This window comes from Saccostrea echinata, unplaced genomic scaffold (assembly GCF_033153115.1).
Source record: "Saccostrea echinata isolate AGI-Se365-2 ecotype Australia unplaced genomic scaffold, CSIRO_AGI_Sech_v1 ptg000009l, whole genome shotgun sequence".
Taxonomy (NCBI): domain Eukaryota; kingdom Metazoa; phylum Mollusca; class Bivalvia; order Ostreida; family Ostreidae; genus Saccostrea; species Saccostrea echinata.
In genome coordinates, this window is record NW_026889758.1 from 35,536,657 (window position 1) to 35,554,689 (window position 18,033).

The 18,033-nt window shown below is 32.5% G+C and overlaps 1 long non-coding RNA gene across 2 annotated transcripts in view; it reads left to right on the forward strand.

The window, feature by feature from the left end:
* Window positions 1-18,033, forward strand: part of LOC133182291 (uncharacterized) — an 83,272-nt gene that overhangs the window by 13,397 nt on the left and 51,842 nt on the right. For both annotated transcript variants that reach the window (XR_009720532.1, XR_009720531.1), the window contains exon 2: window positions 5,542-5,731. This is a non-coding gene — a long non-coding RNA (uncharacterized LOC133182291). The remainder of the gene's footprint in view (window positions 1-5,541; window positions 5,732-18,033) is intronic.

The following is an 18,033-nucleotide window of genomic DNA, read 5'->3' on the forward strand; positions in this document are numbered from 1 at the left end:
GACGGACAATAGAATGTAATCGAATATAAATATTGCACTAACTGTACGTCGTAGATTTTGACAAATTACGCTAGGTGTAAATCGGCTTGAAAAGCGGTTACGCTTCAAATTCATCTGGCAAAGGATTCTGTTTTGAAGGGAATATTCTGTGAAAGGCTATTTGTGATCAATTATAGTGAGCATATTGGTGTCTGGGAATTTTTGTATTCATGAGAACCCATATTCGATGTTAAAAAACACAAGAAACACGTCCGATGTTTGATAATAAAAAGTTGGAGGAATTTCGGTCGGAAAGGGATGGATGGAGACACTTGTCCGGACCAGATAACTTGAAGTCAAGTACAAAATTTGATCAAAAACATAAAATCTATGATTTCAGTAAGACATATTTATTAATTTATGATGTTGACATGGAGACACTGGGGCAGTGGTGACAGCTTACATTGTTAAGACAACGTCACAACGATCTCGATGATGGAGGTGTGCCTACCGAACTTCCAAAGTGCAGTGTTTGTCAGCTGTTTGTGGCGTGATTGCATTACATTGATATTTTGCAACAGATTTTCAAATTTATTGTGAGTAAAGTTTAATGAAAAAAAAATTATAGCATTCAGAGGTCTGCGAGAAAAATTTATGGTAAACATTGAGACTATGCAGCTCAGACATGGAACCTATAACATGTAGTTTTCTATTCTCTATGTAAAACTGATCAAAAACTGTATTAAATACTCATTTACATTGTAAATAAAATGATTATTATTTTACTTGCGTATTTTGTACATTTTTATGCATGAAAAACATGCTATATTGCTTAGTGGAGTAAGTCTTTTTATGTAGATATTACTGCGCTGTGTGATTAGGTCACGTAATGACCTATGACCTTCGAAAAACTTCATACAGGTATGAAGATATTTGCTCTCTGCATGTTTATATAATAGAGAGATACCACAAATGTATATATTTGTTGTTGCTGTGAAGGGCTTGATGGAGATTATATGGACAAAGAGTATGATAATATTGTTATAAATAGAAATTTGTTTTCTCTTGGATTGGTGTGATTAAGAGTTTATCTGGGATTTAACTTTTGGGTCTGTGGAGTCGGAGGATTCCACTTTTGTTTCTAAGATTAATTTCTCTTCAAGAATGAAGGCATATGGAAATCTGCATGGGCTAAAACTGATAAATCAAGAAACATTTCAAAATGCTTTTAAAAAAAGTTCTCTTATATAACTTGCAAAATCATTTTTCACCCTTGAATATTAGCAGAAAAAAGGAGAGAAAAACAGAACAAAAAAAAAAAAATTAGAGAAAAAACATGCCTGTTTGGAATTTGAAATTATAAATGATGCCAAGCAGTGTTGGACAGACACTGCTTTTGGTTCTCTAACATGAAAGAAGTTTTAAATTGGTTAAGATGATGAATATGTAGATATTAACCTCATTTCAAAATTGTACCTGTTAATTGCTGCAAAAGCTCATAAAGAGAAATAGATGTTTCAGATCTCCTTAAGGGGTTACTACAAAACACATGCATCATACTTAGGTTTTCCATTAATGAGTCAATTTCTAATGAGATGGAAGTTTTTCCTTTATAGGTCCTGTTCATAGTTTAAAATATGCTTCTCAACTTTATAGATTAAAAGTTGATAGATTAATTTGCATAAAAACAATTTCTGGAGTTTGAAAGTTTGTCATTCTTAATATATTGACAAAGGTTATGACCCAAGATTAGGTGTGAAAGCAAAGTCATATTTGTAAATCATTAATGCAAGTTCTCTGAATTTTTGTGGAACAATGAAATTCATGTTGTGAATGTTAAAATAATTTGATGACATGAAAGCATTTTATATGTTACAATAATGGTGCAATGGATATTTTATCATATATCCAATTTTCTTGTGTCTTTAACATTTTCTAAACTGTCTGTAATGTACTTTGGGAATGATTTATATGAGTGCAATAAAAATGTGTTTAGGTATAATTTACAGATGAATCATCTGAATGATGAGAAAGCTGATTGTACACTGGTTCTCTTAGCTGGTGGTTATAGTCCTTGTGTGTCAGAAAACAACAGGTACCGGGTACATTGGTTTTGAGGTATCCCAGGAATAGTTTGTGCAATCCTTCACAGTTTGTTTAAAAATATTTGACTTTGTGGATGCAGATAAATGATCCCCTGTCTTTTTCAAGAAACAAAAGGCTTCTTCAGAAACTGAAATGACCCTCTGCAGCAATAGACTATAGAGTTCAGACAGAATTGCCCTCTATGGCAATCAGTTAAACTACTCTAGTATATATGCTTTAGAAAGTATTACCCTCTTCATTTCATATCTAGACTATACAGATAAGAAGTAGTGGTCATCATTTAAACTATAATATAGTTAACGGTCATATGTATCTATCAAATAGACTGTAGAGTTAAGGAGGAATGGTCCTCTGCAGCAAACTATTAAGGAGGAATGACCCTCTGCAGCTTTCAGATAGACTACAAAGTTAAGGAGGAAAGGCCCTCTGCAGCTATCAGATAAGACTATAAAGTTAAGGAGGAATGAACCTCTGCTGCTATCAGATAAGACTATAAAGTTAAGAAGGAATGGTCCTTTCTGCAGCTATCAGATATTAAGGATGTGATAATGGCCCTCTGCAGCTATCAGTCAGACTAAAGAGTTAGAGGAATGGTTCTCTGCAGCAATTAGTTCAAATGAAATAGTTAAGGTGGAAAAGTTTTTTGCAGGAATCAGTTTGCTATTTAGTTAAGGAGGAATGGTCCTCTACAGCAATCAGTTAGACTTTAGAGTTGAGGCTTATGGTCTTCAGCAGCAGTCAATTAGACTATAGAGTTCAGGAGAAATGGCCCTCTGCAGCAGTCAGTTTAAACTGTATAGTAAGGAGGAATGGTATAGCAATTATCAGATGGACTATAGAGTTAAGGAGGAATGGTCCTCTACAGCAATCAATTAGACTACAAAGTTAAGGAGGGATGGCCCTCTACGGCAATCAGAATATACAGTTAAGGAGAGATGGCAATCAGTTACCCCGTAGAGTTAAGGATGTATGGCCCTCTGCAGAAATCATCTAGACTATACAGTTAAGGAACAATAACCCTTTACTAAGAGAGGTATCTCTTACATTGACAAATGTTTCCTACATAAAATTTTCATTTCAATGATTTGATAAAATTTTGTTCTGTATGGTATACAAAATTCACTTGAATTTTTTTTATCTCAGTCTTTTGTCAGAAAATTTTCTTGGATAGAAAAGTTTCATTTATTAGTGAGCAAAGGGCCATTTCATTTTCCCTAAAACTATTCTTTTAATTAAAATATACAGTAAAACATGCTTATAATGAATTGACACTTACAGCAATGTGATTTTAATTCCCCTTGGCTTTAAAATATATTATGAACTTAACAGATATAATGAATTACTTTTTAAACAAAATTGTCCATCCCTTGCACTTTGCTATAAGCATGTTTTACTGTATTATATTTAGTCATTACTGGATTTGCTGTAACTGAAGAGATGGATGATGGTTTAATTACTGCAGGTCTGAATTGGAAATTTGGTCGATATTAGTTCGTGTAATATGATAATCATCATGTTGCAGACTGAGTAAAAAGTTGACAGTTAAAAACAAGCAATATAACAATAAGAAAGTCTAAATAGACATAATAATATTGCACTATTACATGTAATCAGACACACGTCTGTAAATATCGTAACAAGCACAGGTGTTTTATGAAGTTAATAGGTGCTTAAAGCACACAGATGTGCATCCTGTTTCAAGATGTAACAAAAAAAAAATTATTTTTGTTGGAAAAGTACTGTCCACTACAATTAAGACATTGGGAATATAGTAAGAATGTAAAAATATATTGTCAAATGGACACATAGATCTATATCATTAACTTCCTTACAGGGTACTTGCTTCCTTACAGAGTACATGTACGCTATTGAGGTACCGACAGAGAAAATATAAAATGTGATTGGGATAAAGTTAAGGGTTCTAGAGATAAACAAAACAGTTGCTGACAATTTATATCAGTTAGAGCACTTTAATTGTTTTTTTACAATACAACCCACGCATCTTTATAGGCGATGATTAACATATGAAAAAATCTGTTTTGTTTATTACGTACAGCATAACAAAATTTTTAAGAAGTATAAATTGTGAAGTAAGAATACTGTTAACCCACTTCTGGTTTTAATGACCAATCGTGTGTTTGACCAATGACTGTTTGAATCTTATTTTTCTTCTTCCAAATGAAAAATTTTTGGTTCATGTCATTAGTTAAAGGTCTTCATGAAATTGACATTTTTATGTATAAAAATGTTTGCCAAAAGATAAATGTTTAAAAATATATTGGAATTATTCAAAGATGTCAAAGTTTATGTGAAATAAGTTCACTTTTCCTTGATATTCAGTATGTGTAAATTTGTGGTTCCTGTGATGATTAATGTCCTTCGTGGGTTTCTACACTGTAACATTGATTTCTGATCACTCTGTTGTATGTTTGAATTAATTGTTCAGCTATTTGCACTTCAACTGCTCAACAAAAGGCTGATAATAGAATTAAATCTATGTTAACTATGGTGTTTCACTTTCATTAGAACATTCTGCTTTGGTCCATTTTCTAGAGCAGATGAATTTCAATTCAAATTTGGTGAATTAAGGAGCAAAATAAGAAACTTTTTTAAAGACTGGAAGGTAAAATGGATTGGAAAGAATTAACATATGTAATGAAATCATGGACAGTTCTAAAAAATTCTAAATGACATGCTCTTGAAGCAAAGAAATGAGACACAAGTCACGTTTAGATCTGCAAACCAACTACAAATTCTAGGTCAACAGTAACCACTGTTATTTAAAATACTGCATTCTTAATCCAGTGATGATGGTCATAGTAGGTCAACAACATGTCAAATGTGTTTTATTTACTTACTGCAAGTGGAAGGATAGAATGATTATTGTAAGGCATTCATGTCTGCTGTTCATGCAGTGAATAAAACATTTTTAAAACATAAAACAAAGGTGAAGGTCCTACATACAATGTGTAATGTAATTATCAGAATAGGTTGCCCATACATGTGTATTGTCATTTTCAATGTTAAAGTTCAAGGCCAACATGAGTGGCAATATAGAACATTTTATCCTGATTTACCAGTGTATGAAGTTAGAAAGGTAGATGATAGTTGAAAAAAGTCATATACAACATGATAATCAAAAAAGGTCCTATACAACAGAGGTAAATGCTTCATCTGCCAATTAATTCAATGTCAAGGCTGATAATAATACAAAGATGTCTTGTTCTGAATGAACTATGTGAAATTGTAAGACATTTTTAACCTTAATTAAGTTAGATTGACTAATTTTGCTTGCAATTCTGCCAAACATTTTGAGCGTAAGAAATAGCAGTGGTATTTTAATAACATTATGTATTCAAATGGACATCTGTTTGCCTGTTGACATTATATAAGTACAAATTACAAGTGCCTTAATTATAATGCTGAAAATTTAATGTAATGTATTCTTTATTGTAGGTTTAGTCAAAGTCCAAGCAATATATTTTCATGATGCTGTTTGGACAAGTTTACCACAAAGTGTTACATCTCAGGAAAACTTGCCTTGTAGAGGGAAAGTCAGATTGTCCGTGTTTCTCTCTAGGAACCATTTAATATCATCATAGAGAAGAATACTAGGCCAAATTCATGCTGTATTCTCTGACTATAGGTATGCATATATACCACAATTTACTACACAAGAAATTAGTTTCTCCTATTGTATATAAATCATTATACACTGCTTAATAATCATTTGTCTTGTCTGTACTCTGTGTGAAGGAGATTCAGTAATGAAAAATTCAAATTTTTCGTGTTTAAAATTCACACCAGCATATATAGATCTGACATGAAAAACCACTGTGGTTTCTTATTAATTAAATGTGTGGGAAGTAAAATTTTAGATGAAGATGCATGATTAATTATGATACTGCAAACTGCCTGACACTTTATCAGTATTCATACAACAACATTTAATGTCTTAGGGAAAGAAAATACATTTCCATCTTAATGATACTGGAATTCCATACCTCGAACACACAGAGCGATAAAAATCTTTAAGGGTACACAATAAGTTGGGTGTCTTAGATTTCATCATTTTACATTCATTTAATATTTTTTTGTGTAGCTATTGAATTTTAATAGATTACGTGGGGAGAAATGCATAGAAAAACTTCTCAATAGAAGTGACTCTTCCCTCGACCCAGGACGGAGTGACAAAGGCACTGCCATGTTTTTTGTTCAACTTGGGGTATCATCACTGCTGAGAGATATAATCACATCAAGACATTATGCAGTATAGTACAATTTCTGTCACTGAGCTACATAATGAAAGGCAAATTTGGTCAATTATTTTATTTCCACCCCTCTCAATTGTCGGAATTCGACTTTTGAGTAGATTTACTTTTGTCCTTGATTGAGAAGTGAACAATTTCTCTTTGCCTGGTTTGTTTGACATATGTTGTCATAGCCTGTTAACACATTAAAAATACACTTTTATTTCAATTCTTTTGTCAAGATAAAGGAAAACTGAAGTATTTAAATACACTAACTAAATTAGGCATCCAGTTAACAAGTGGCCTGACTCCAGCATTGAACAATGCTTTCAAGCATTCAAACTAATTTTTGAAATACAATTATAGATAATAATAGGGTTGTCTGGTTTGAAAATTTTATTTAATTACTGTGAAACTGTGAATTTAGTAATAACATGGACCACACATATCAAACTTCAGTCATATTTTAACAATGTGCATTTCAGGTCAATTTCATTGGTGGTATTTTGTGATCTGTGGTTCATTTTGAGTTTCTGTAAACACTGAGCTAGAGAACGTTGATAGATACTAAGCAGTTAAATGCTGTTTAGTATCTCCTAACTGGACATGCCTACTGAAAAGCCTATCTTTCTCTACTAAATGCATTTGTTTTAATAAATGTTAATCAAAGCTTTGAACAATTATAATGCATATACAAAGATATATGAAATTAATTTTATTATGCCCTGCCATGAATATGGTTAGGACATATAGTGTTTGTCATGTCTCTCTTTTGCCCTTTTGTCTTTCTGTCCTTCTATCCTTCAATCTGTCAACACTGATACATATTGGTGAGAGATGTTCAACTGTGGCATTATTTTCTGACCTTGACCTTCCCTATAATCTTGACCTCGTTATAACTTATTTTGCATGAAGAATGTACTCAAAATATTTTCATAAAAACTCATACACTGATTCATATTGGTGGAGACTATAAGACTATGTCATAATTTTCTGACCTTGACCTTCACTTTGACCTTGACCACAATAGTTGTCACTGTATAAAATAAACTGTTCAAGATATTTTCATCAAACTTAATACAAAGATACAAATTAGTAAGAGCTATTCAACTATATAATTTGCCAAACTTGACATTTTCCATGACCTTGACCTTACTTTTCCATATTTTGCAGAGAATTTTATCAAAGAAACTATTCAAAATATTTTCATCAATTTCATACAATGATACAAATTGATTACAGCTATTCAACTGTGTCAAATTATTCTGATTTTCACTTTCTACATGATTTTGACTTTCCACATGACCTTGACCTCTCTGTTATTTGCTGTTTTGCAATTTGCACAGTTTCAAAAAAAAAAAACTGTTCATAATATTTTCAACAAACTTCATACATTAATACAAATTGGTGAAAGCTATTCAACTCTGTTTTAATTTTCTATCCTTGACATTCCTTATGACTTCGACCTTTCCATTACCTTGAACATACTTTTTGAAGATTTTTTTTTAAACCAAACTTCATTTACTAAGGTACATATAGGTGAAAGCTATTCAACTGTGTCATTATTTTCTTACTTGGACCTTTTTTATGGCCCTGACCTCAACATTCCTTCATTTTGCAGTTATCTTGAAGTTTTAGTTTAAAAAAAAGTGTTCAAGATATTTTCATCAAACTTTGTGTACTGATGGTAAAATGGTGAGAGCAATTCAAGTTTTTAAATCATTTTTGATGTTGACCTTCCTTATTGCCTGAAATTTCACATTTTTTCCCCATTTTGCTCTTGATTATTTGGTTATATCTTATTTCCATAAAGGATGACTTCAAAAACTCTCTCTGTCTCTCTCTCTCTCTATATATATATAATAGTTTCAAAGAGAATTTCAGTCAAGGAACTCTTAATATCTTGTGTTCATTTAATTTTCTTGTGATCATTACTTGTATGATATGAGTAATGACCATTTTTATTTTCCTTTCTACACTTCATAATGATTTAGATGATATCTGTATTTAAGTTTGAGCTTTAGACACTTTTCTGAGGTCGTATGTTTTCAATGATTATGTGACAAAGAGGCTTTTAGTGAAGTTGGTACATATATTTATATACCTTAAAGTGTGAGGATCAGAAACTTCATTCTCCCTCACTCTGTCACAATAACTAGGTTTAAGTGTGTCTATTCGATATTTCTTTGATGTTAGATAAGTCCAGTTTAAAAGAACTTAATAATTTTTATTACTTTTATATATTTATGTATCAAATTACACTTAGAAATAATGAATATTTTAGTACATGTGTTCTTAGTAGCAGTTAATGTATTGGATCTGATGATCTGAAGTTCTGATAGATTTTTTTAAAGACTGCACAGTGTGTGAAATTTGTTTTATAATCATTTTAAAGTACATTTTTATAGTTAAAAATTTTTCATACAATTGAAACAATTCCTGAAGGGTAAATGTGAAAATGCACTGTTTTCTGTCTGTGGAAGATATTATACAACAATTAATGGCTGTTTTTTGAGGTCAATACAATGATTTAACTACTTTGAGGGTTTGCTAAACCATCCCATTGACTGGAACCCCCCCCCCCCCCCCAATAATTGTTTTATCATATGATTAAATGATACAAACTCATTTAGCAAGTGAGAAAATCGGGATTGCAATAAACATTACCAGTTGTTTTAATTTGGAATTTCTTGATATATTTTTGGTTGTATGTAGAAAAAAATAAATGTTATGTTCATCTGGAAGTTGGGTACTGATGAAAAAAACTTTTCATAACCAATTGATCAAATCTGGAAGTTCCCGATCTATTTTTAGTCCAATGTAGAGAAAATGTAGAGAAAAATAAATGTTAATTTACACCTGGAAGGTCTTGACTTAGTATAGAGAACTAGGAATTTTTCAATCATATGTAACAACATTTTTAACAATGCAAGGTCAACTGGACAAATCCAAGATGATTATTAGAAAAAGTATGAAGTTTTTGTCTGCCTCATAATTTGTTCCAGTAAGGTGTCAAAGGTTGCTATGGTCTCACTGATTGTCATGACCTTAACCCAAGGACATTGACCAGAAAGTTAGGAATTCTCATATTGATCTCATACTGATGTATTTATATATTTTATTGCACTTGTATATCTCCATACTTATATCTTAGAGGTTTATTACATTGTAGCTGCATTTGCTCAAAGTCCTGATATGCTTTGAGTTGAAGAGTTGCTTCCCTTAGACCACAAACTTGACATAACGTTCATGTGCTTCCCTAGGGCAGACTGTATTCAAGAGGTTAAGTGTTAAGCTACTTTATCAGTTAATCTTTATCCACTTGACTTGTAAAATGGTCACAAGTTTCTTGAAGTTTCTTTTCTGTATCTGTTGAGTATTTTTCAAGGATTAAAAACATTCAATAACAACACCTTAAGGGAGAGAAGAGTTAATTTCATTTACCAAGAATGAATCAAATGTTGTAAATGCATCCACACAGCATCATTTTCTTGCTGTGTAGTTAATATGGTTATCTCAACCATAGCATCCAAACTCTAAGTATAGTTCTCACACAAAAATTCCTCTGATGTGTTGAAAAATCTCAAGGTTATCTAAAACAATGCTGACCCAGTTTCTGTCCTATCAATGTAAGAGTACCTTCTTCTGAAGTTATTACTGTGAGCGAAAATAATGTTACGTAACATGCACTTTCATGCAAGAAAACAAACATCATAGCAGAAAAGATACAGAGTAATAAATTGCAAGCTTGTTGATCCATGAGGAATCTTGCTATTGTACGTGAGATCCAATTTTCCTTTTAGTGAGCAAGGCTTTGACAACCTGCTGAGAAGGTGTGCAAGTGGAGAATCGGAGAAACTGAATATAATGTCAACAAATTAATTGTCAAGTAAAACAAGATAACAGAGACGCCCCTATTGTGTCAGCTGATTGATGGTGGGGGGATCCGGGATTCTTTTCAATCGGCACTCTTTGTGGAAATGCAAATGAAGAATCTATAAGCATTCCAAACTGGGATACACAACAATTGTTACCGATGATGGAATTTTATAGAGATTAATTGCAAGCTGTAAAATGTACAGTGTGAACAGAGAGAAAATATTTAACATAATTACAAAATAGTCCCTTTTTATTATTTTTTCTTCTTTTTTTTGGTGGGAGGAGGGGTAGATTGAATGAAATACCTTTTTAATTAATGTATGGAGCCCTAGCTAAAAATAAACATTTAAAAGTGAAGTTGAATTTGTCCTTTGTTCTGTTGGAATGACATTTCTTGTGAATGAACTTCAGATTTCCTGAGGCTGATTTATACTTAGTCAAACACACAAGGATATATCATTGTAACGAATTATTACCAAAGGTCAGGCCACTTCTTACCTCTGACATTCAGAATTTTTATTGAATCGGCAGGGTGCCGCTAAGTGTAATGGGGTGAGAGAAGTTGTGACTTTTTTCTTTATTTGGATGATACATTTTGTTCCATACCTTGTAGCTGCATGGTGAAACCTCATCAAAGGGCCATTTAAAATGATAAAATCTACTTTAGAAAATTGTCTCTTGCTTTAATAGGTGTCATAAAATATGTAGTATAGGGATAAATTAAACAAAATTAAAGACTTCTCCCCTAGAAAATGGATCTTAGTGTATGTACTCTGTTATAGCTGTTTTTAACAATTGTGGTTCTATATTTTTTTTAGCCCATCCTTCAACATGCAATTGTCACATTCTCATTTTAGAACTATATGTATATCATTCGTATTTTAAGTAAACACATTTACTCCATCTTTAAGATGAGGGAATTATTTGTGAATTTCATGTGACAGAGCTATTAAGGTTTCTTTTTAATTATCTCTATTTATCTGCACTTCAGGTGCTAAGCTCTGTCATTAAGTGAGAATATTGTGTTTGTAATGTATACTTGTAAATATTTCATATTGCTTAAAATACAACAAACTTTTGATGTACTGTACTTTTCCCTCCATTTCTATTTTACACTAATTAACCCTCTAAGAATACATTGAGTTGACTTGATTTTTTTGTCATTTTACAGAATACAGCCAAGTTTATATATATGCATATATATATATATATATATATATATATATATATATATATATATATATATATATATATATATATATATATATATATGTATTATTGGTAATTAGCGCAAAAAGACACAAGTTATGCTTCCATCTATGACAAGCAGTGAAAAATGAAGTTTGTTTTTTTTTTTTTCTAAAATGTTGGTTATTTTTACCATGTGGTGCTGCTGTACTGGAATTTTTTAATCAAGGAACTGTTGTCCTTCAAAGATGCAGCAACCAAGACATTTTGTTATTCTTTCAAATTGACAGTGTTTGTAGAGTTACACCGACACCCATTGGCATCCCCAATAGGCCCAAAATGTCTGTTCTGTTTATGAGAATCATACTGTGCACCCTAATTCACACCAGAAAAAAATATTCATTTGAAAGATACTTTATCTGAATGAAAAGATTTTTTTTTCATTTGATATGAAATAAGTATCTGCTGCATTTTTTAAAAGTGTAAAATAATATTTATTGCTTTTCTTCCCTCTTAACATTACAAACATTTTTTATTGTAATATATGTAGCTTGATATTGTAATCCACCTGTCCAGCAGAAATGCAATTATGCTAAAAAGATTAACTATGTTATTTCAGTAATGTGGCTAACTTTTTTAACTTTATTTTGTTAAAATTATAGAGTTTAGGAAAATTGGTTCGGAGAAAACAAGGGGAAGTATTACTTGGAGGAGATTCCATTAGATCCATGTATTTATGTCAATCCATATATTGTTGTTGTTTAACCATCATTTCCAATTAAACAACCATTTTGGGGGCAAATTACAGGCACATTTCACTCTGTGATTGATTCTCTTACTTGATGGTAAATATCACTTTTGGGCAAATTATGAAAGTTAAATACCACCTGTATTGAAATTTTGTGCCATTAAACTTTCGATTTGAACTTTTTGCTTAGCACAGAGTTGTCATGTTCCTTTTAGGAAGAGCCATCATGCATGCATGACAGCTATGAGGAAAATTGATAATTTGACTGCCTCAACCCTGAAGGGAAGTGATCGGAAATAAAGTTGACATCATTTATTGTTGTAATTGAATATGACACAATTTTTGGAAGAAGTTAAAATGCCATTACATCAATTAATGACTAAAAAAATGAAATATAATGAATAAATATGATCAACAAATGAATCCCAGGTCAATCAAATCTTTGTATTATATTTTAGTTTTTTCATCTGAATTGTTGGTATTGAAAATTAATGTTTTTGGATAAAGGAAAAAATGACAGAATAAGATGAGGTTACCAGTATAGTGTCTAATTTTTTGGAGTGCAGTTTTAATTCATTTCTAGGTGTTGAATGAGACTTGCATCTCCCCTGCTGAGAGAGAGAATCTATGTGATATTTTTTATTTTCTGTCATTTTGCTAATCTTCTTTTCATGATTTCTCTCCTATGGTTACATTAAATGCACCTTTTGTAGAGGGCGTGCAGTTTCTTTTTTCGTCATTTAGAAAGTTGTATTCCTAGGTGTGACAGATTGCATATATAATCATCTTAAATGATGGCAAAAGTGAAAAAAAGCCCCCCTTGTCTTGTTAACAGAAAAAAGAAGCTAACAGATTAAAACTATTATTTTCATGATACTAAGAACACTGTCATATAAGTTGATTAATGATAACAATATTTGTTTTGTTGGTTGTTTTTTTCTAGAGTTGATGGAATTTGTTTCATTTACTGCCAAAATTAGTTAGGCTGAAAATTATGTGCACAAGTCCATTTAGTCCAACTTGTTGGTTAAATCAACAGTTCGACCAACCAGAATTGTCTTTACAAACATGAAAAGTCAACAAAAATAAAAATCACACAGAGTTTCTTCATCTTAGAAACTGATAAATTAGGCTTTAATCAGACTATTATCAATAATGGCACATGTCCCCCTGAAGAGAAAAACACAAAAACAAGCAATAAGTTGGGGTTTTAGATCCCTTGTATTAAGAGTTCTTTGAGGTTTGCGGTGATTTTCACAATCCTGTCAATCGAAGACAGAAATTCTATTGAATTTTTTACACACCTGTGAGGACACCAGAATAATCATTGCAGATATCTTCAAGGAGATTGTTATCTTTTCCACCCCTTTTTTTGGTTCTGATTTTCAATTTAAATGAGATCCTTGTAAAGTAAAAATGAAAAGAAGTACAATTTCACAAGTACACTGTAATTGTTATTGTGCACTAGAGTAATTACTCAGATAAAGTAATATATTTGAAAGGTAGATTACTTCCTTCAAAATTAAAGTTGAAAGATTATGTGATACCATTTGTTCGAAAACCAGTTTGAGAGACAATGATACTATCTAACAAATTACCTTTGCTTGCCAAAATTACAAATTTGTTTTTGAACGACAGGTAAATGCAAATTGTGCATTTTCTTGTATGTATTGTTGGTACTACTGCTTTTGTATATATGATATACATGGATATACATTGTACTATCGTTTTTTTTAGGTGAGGGATATTAATTTTGGCTTCATACCACATCATGCAAAGTGCCATTTTGGCAACATTGTCGGAAGGTCAGCAAATGTGACATCAACTTCATGGCATGAAAGGCTGCCAGCTGTTTTTCTCACTGACATCATCAAATTTGTAAAAACAGGGGGTAATTAATCCTATTTACCCAGGATATATGATGATATTTTATTACATACATGTACAGCTATAGATATATGATCATGTTTACACGTTGGTTAACCAATATTCTCTGATCTAATATTTGACTGAGTGAAACACACAAGATCTAGCATTACACAGATCTTCTTACTTTTCTGGCCAAGAAGACTCTTGATGGTATCTGTTACTGAATAAACATTTCCTTGAGTCTTAGACAGCAGATTAGATTTTTGGCCATATATGCCTAACTGCATAGAAATTTGATCCTTAGGTGTACTCCAGTATGATTAATGTAGGAGGTCAGAGTTCAGGCAGGATGTGATTTTTTACCTGTTCATCCCCAAAGCAGTTTTATTCATAAAACCGACAACTTTTGCATTATACACATCCTTTTTTTAACTGCGCACTAGTTGATGGTCAAGGTCACTCTGTTAACATAATACTTCCTGTGACCTTGTGAACACTTTTGGCTTGAGAACTTGGTTAATGGTGTTGTCGTACATTCTGCTGTTTGAGTGATAAATAATTCTGATGAGATGCATCTTTTCAAAACAGAACCAAATGAAGTTCAAATAACAATGTTAGAAGAACACAAAAATGATACTTGATGAGAACAAGGCATTCATGAGTTTGATGGAAATGACAAGGTCACTGAAGGAAATCAAATAAGGTGTGATTATGCAATGCATCGCCTCTAGATTTGGTGTGCATTATTTGGTCTCAATTTGAATCTTAACACCTGCAGATTTCCCTGTTTGATTCCACTTGTACATGGTCGAGTTGAGACTGAATTATCGGCTAATGTCTCCCAATTTGAAAATTTAAGCAAACATGAACATAGATGGTAAATCTTTAAGTTCCTTACTTCACATTATTATCTGGGTGGTTTTGGCGTTGGGGTGAATGATGGTATTGATGACAACATTTCATAATCTCTAAGGTTGGGAACGGATTGAGCTAAAAATAGTTGAACCTCCAAGTGACAGAGAATTGCTTCTTTGCATTTCAATATCTTTTGTTGAACAGGATATCAGGGTGCAATTTTCATGCACTTCACCTTTGAAGAGGAACTGAAGAGGGATTTGTAAAGGAGCATGTGAAAGTCTTGATGAATCATTCATTTTTCATTTTTAAACAATTTTGGCTAATGTTTTTTGGATGCTTTTGGCATTTTTAATTAATTACATACTTCTGTATACATGCAAAAGAATGCTTATTTTAAAGGTAATGAAAGTTGGAGGACAGTTATCATGGATTAGAAACCTCTTAGACTTAGGGGATATCTTGATTAAAATTGACAAAAAAGAAATTAAGAACTCTCTAACCAAACTCATGTCAGTGACAATGACAATTGTGTTCCACCCCTCAAGGCTATCTCCCAATGCTCAAGTGCCGGATGTTTACTTAACGTTGGTAAATTAATTACAAAGATTTAAGTCACAGACAGTAAAATCTTTTTTACAAATTTAAAAAGTAAACGAGAGCTACGTTAAGCCTATTGACTGAGCAGATATTGATTACGATATTGATTTACGGCACTGTATTTATGAATGATGTGTCAATATTGTTCCTGAATGGCTGACAGGACTACTCGATGGCTGATCCTTTATTTCTGCTTGATCCCGCAGAAACCGCAAGTGTTTGATTAAGTTATAACAGTTACCTTGCCTGAGAAGATCATCGTCTTTGGCTTTAGTAACCCTCACAAAGCAAATAGACTTAGTACCTTGCTTCCGTATTTTTGCATATGCTTACTGCTCAGATACAATGTCATTATGTCACTATTCAGGGGGAAAATGTTTTTACTCTTAATTACAAAAATTCTCTCATTTTACTGTTCATTGAAAATCTTTTTAAAGTACCATGAATTATACCACTATCTGTTCTAAATAGAGGTAAATTGGTTATCTGGAAAACTGTCATCTTTGTAAACATCATGAATGCACTTTCTGTAAAAAAGTGTCTCCTTAAGAATTCTATAGGCTTTTGTATTTATCATATTAAGTGCAATTTTGTATTTGAAATATGAGCTGAACTGACGAGTTTTGAAGCCTGATTTATTTTTGATATTGGTAATGAGATTCATTTTGATTGTTGATATTGGGTCTTTTCCATAGTGTTCAGTAAATCGGGATGATGATTTTAAGTGCATTTTATGTAAATAGATATTATACTCTTCATATACTGTTGACATTGTCATAAGATTTGATCAAGATATCTTTGAATATGAATTTTAATCACAAATTTAAATATTTAAAGAATTGGAATGTACAATGGAGCACCCAGAGAATGATGAGGGAATTGACCCTAAAATTTGTTCCTGATTTATCTTAAGCCTCAAGAATTTGTCCCAAGTGCATTAAATATTTATGAACAGAAAGCTGGTAAAAATGTCAAGATGGCTTATATATCCCTTTCATAACATTAAATGAGATTTCAGAATCTTGATATTCTGTTAAAATGAAGCCTTAATACTGCAAATGCTGCACAGTGCTTTTCTAAGAATAAGACATATTAAAGTTTGATATTTGATATTAAATTTTAAGTTCTTCTGAGCCATATCTCAAGAAACCCTTTGGCCATTATTTATCAGATTTGTCACAGAGCATCCTTGGGCCAAGGGTTTTTATTAGCTCACCTGAGCCGAAGGTTCAAGTGAGCATTTCTGATCAAAATTTGTCTCATGTCTGCCATCATAGTTGTTTCCATTGTTGTCGGTGTTGTCTTTAACTTCTTACAATTTCATCTTCTCCTCCGGAACCATTGGGCCTATTTCAACCAAACTTGGCACAGAGTATCCTTGGGTAAAGGGGATACAAGTTTGTTCAAATGAAGGGCCACACCCTCTTCCAAGGGGAGATAATTAAAGAATAGAAAAATTTGGGTAGGGTCATTTAAAACCCTTCTTCTTAAGAACCACTGGGCCAAAAAAATGAAACTTATTTGAAAGCTTCCTGAGAAAGTGTTGATTCAGATTTATTCAAATCAGGACCCCGGGGGTATGGTGGAGCCACATGGGTGAACAAATTTTTACATAGGTATATACAGGAAAAAATCTTTTAAAATTTTGTTCTCAAGAACAGCAAAGCCATGATCAGTCATATTTAAATAGATACATCCTCAGGTAGTGTACATTCAAGTTTGTTCAAATCATTACTCCCAGGGGCAGGGTGGGGCCAAAATAGGTAATCAAAGTATCACATAGGAAAAAAATGGAACAATCTTTAAAAAATCTTTTTTCCCAGGAACAGCAAACTCATGATTAGCCATTTTTTCATGGAAATATCCTCAGGTAATGTAGATTCAAGTTTGTTCAGATCATGCCCCCTCCCCCTTGTATAGGGTGGGGCCATTAGGGGCATTGAAAGATTTTACATAGGTATATGTATACTGGAAAAATTTTATAAAATTGTGTTCTCAAAAACAGTAAAGCCATGCAGATCAGTCATATTTAAATAGAAACATCCTCAGTGTAGATTCAAGCTTGTTCAAATCATGACCACCCATTGGTAGGGTGTAAGGGGGTCCACAATGAGCAGTCAAAGTTTTACATAGGAACAAAAAAGAAAAAAATCTTTAAGAAAATTTTCCCTAGAACAGCAAAGTCATGCTTAGACATCATATGGAGGGATCCCCAGGTAGTGTAGATTCAAGTTTGTTGGGGCCACAATGGATATTGGGAATGCATAAGAAAAATCCTTAAAAAATTTTCAAGAACAGGAAAGCCATTATTATTCATATTTATATGGAAGCATTCACAAATAGTGTAGGTTCAAGTTTGTTCAAATGATAACTGCAGGGGATAGGGTGGGGCTACAACTGGTGACCAAAGTTTTACGTAGGAAAGTATGGGAAAAAGAATCTGCTGATGAACAAGAAGGGCCATATTTACTCAGATGAGCACCATGGCCCATGGGCCTCTTGTTAATATTTGAAATATGGAAGTGACCCTTAAAAGGGTTAAGACTTAGTTTTGAAGTT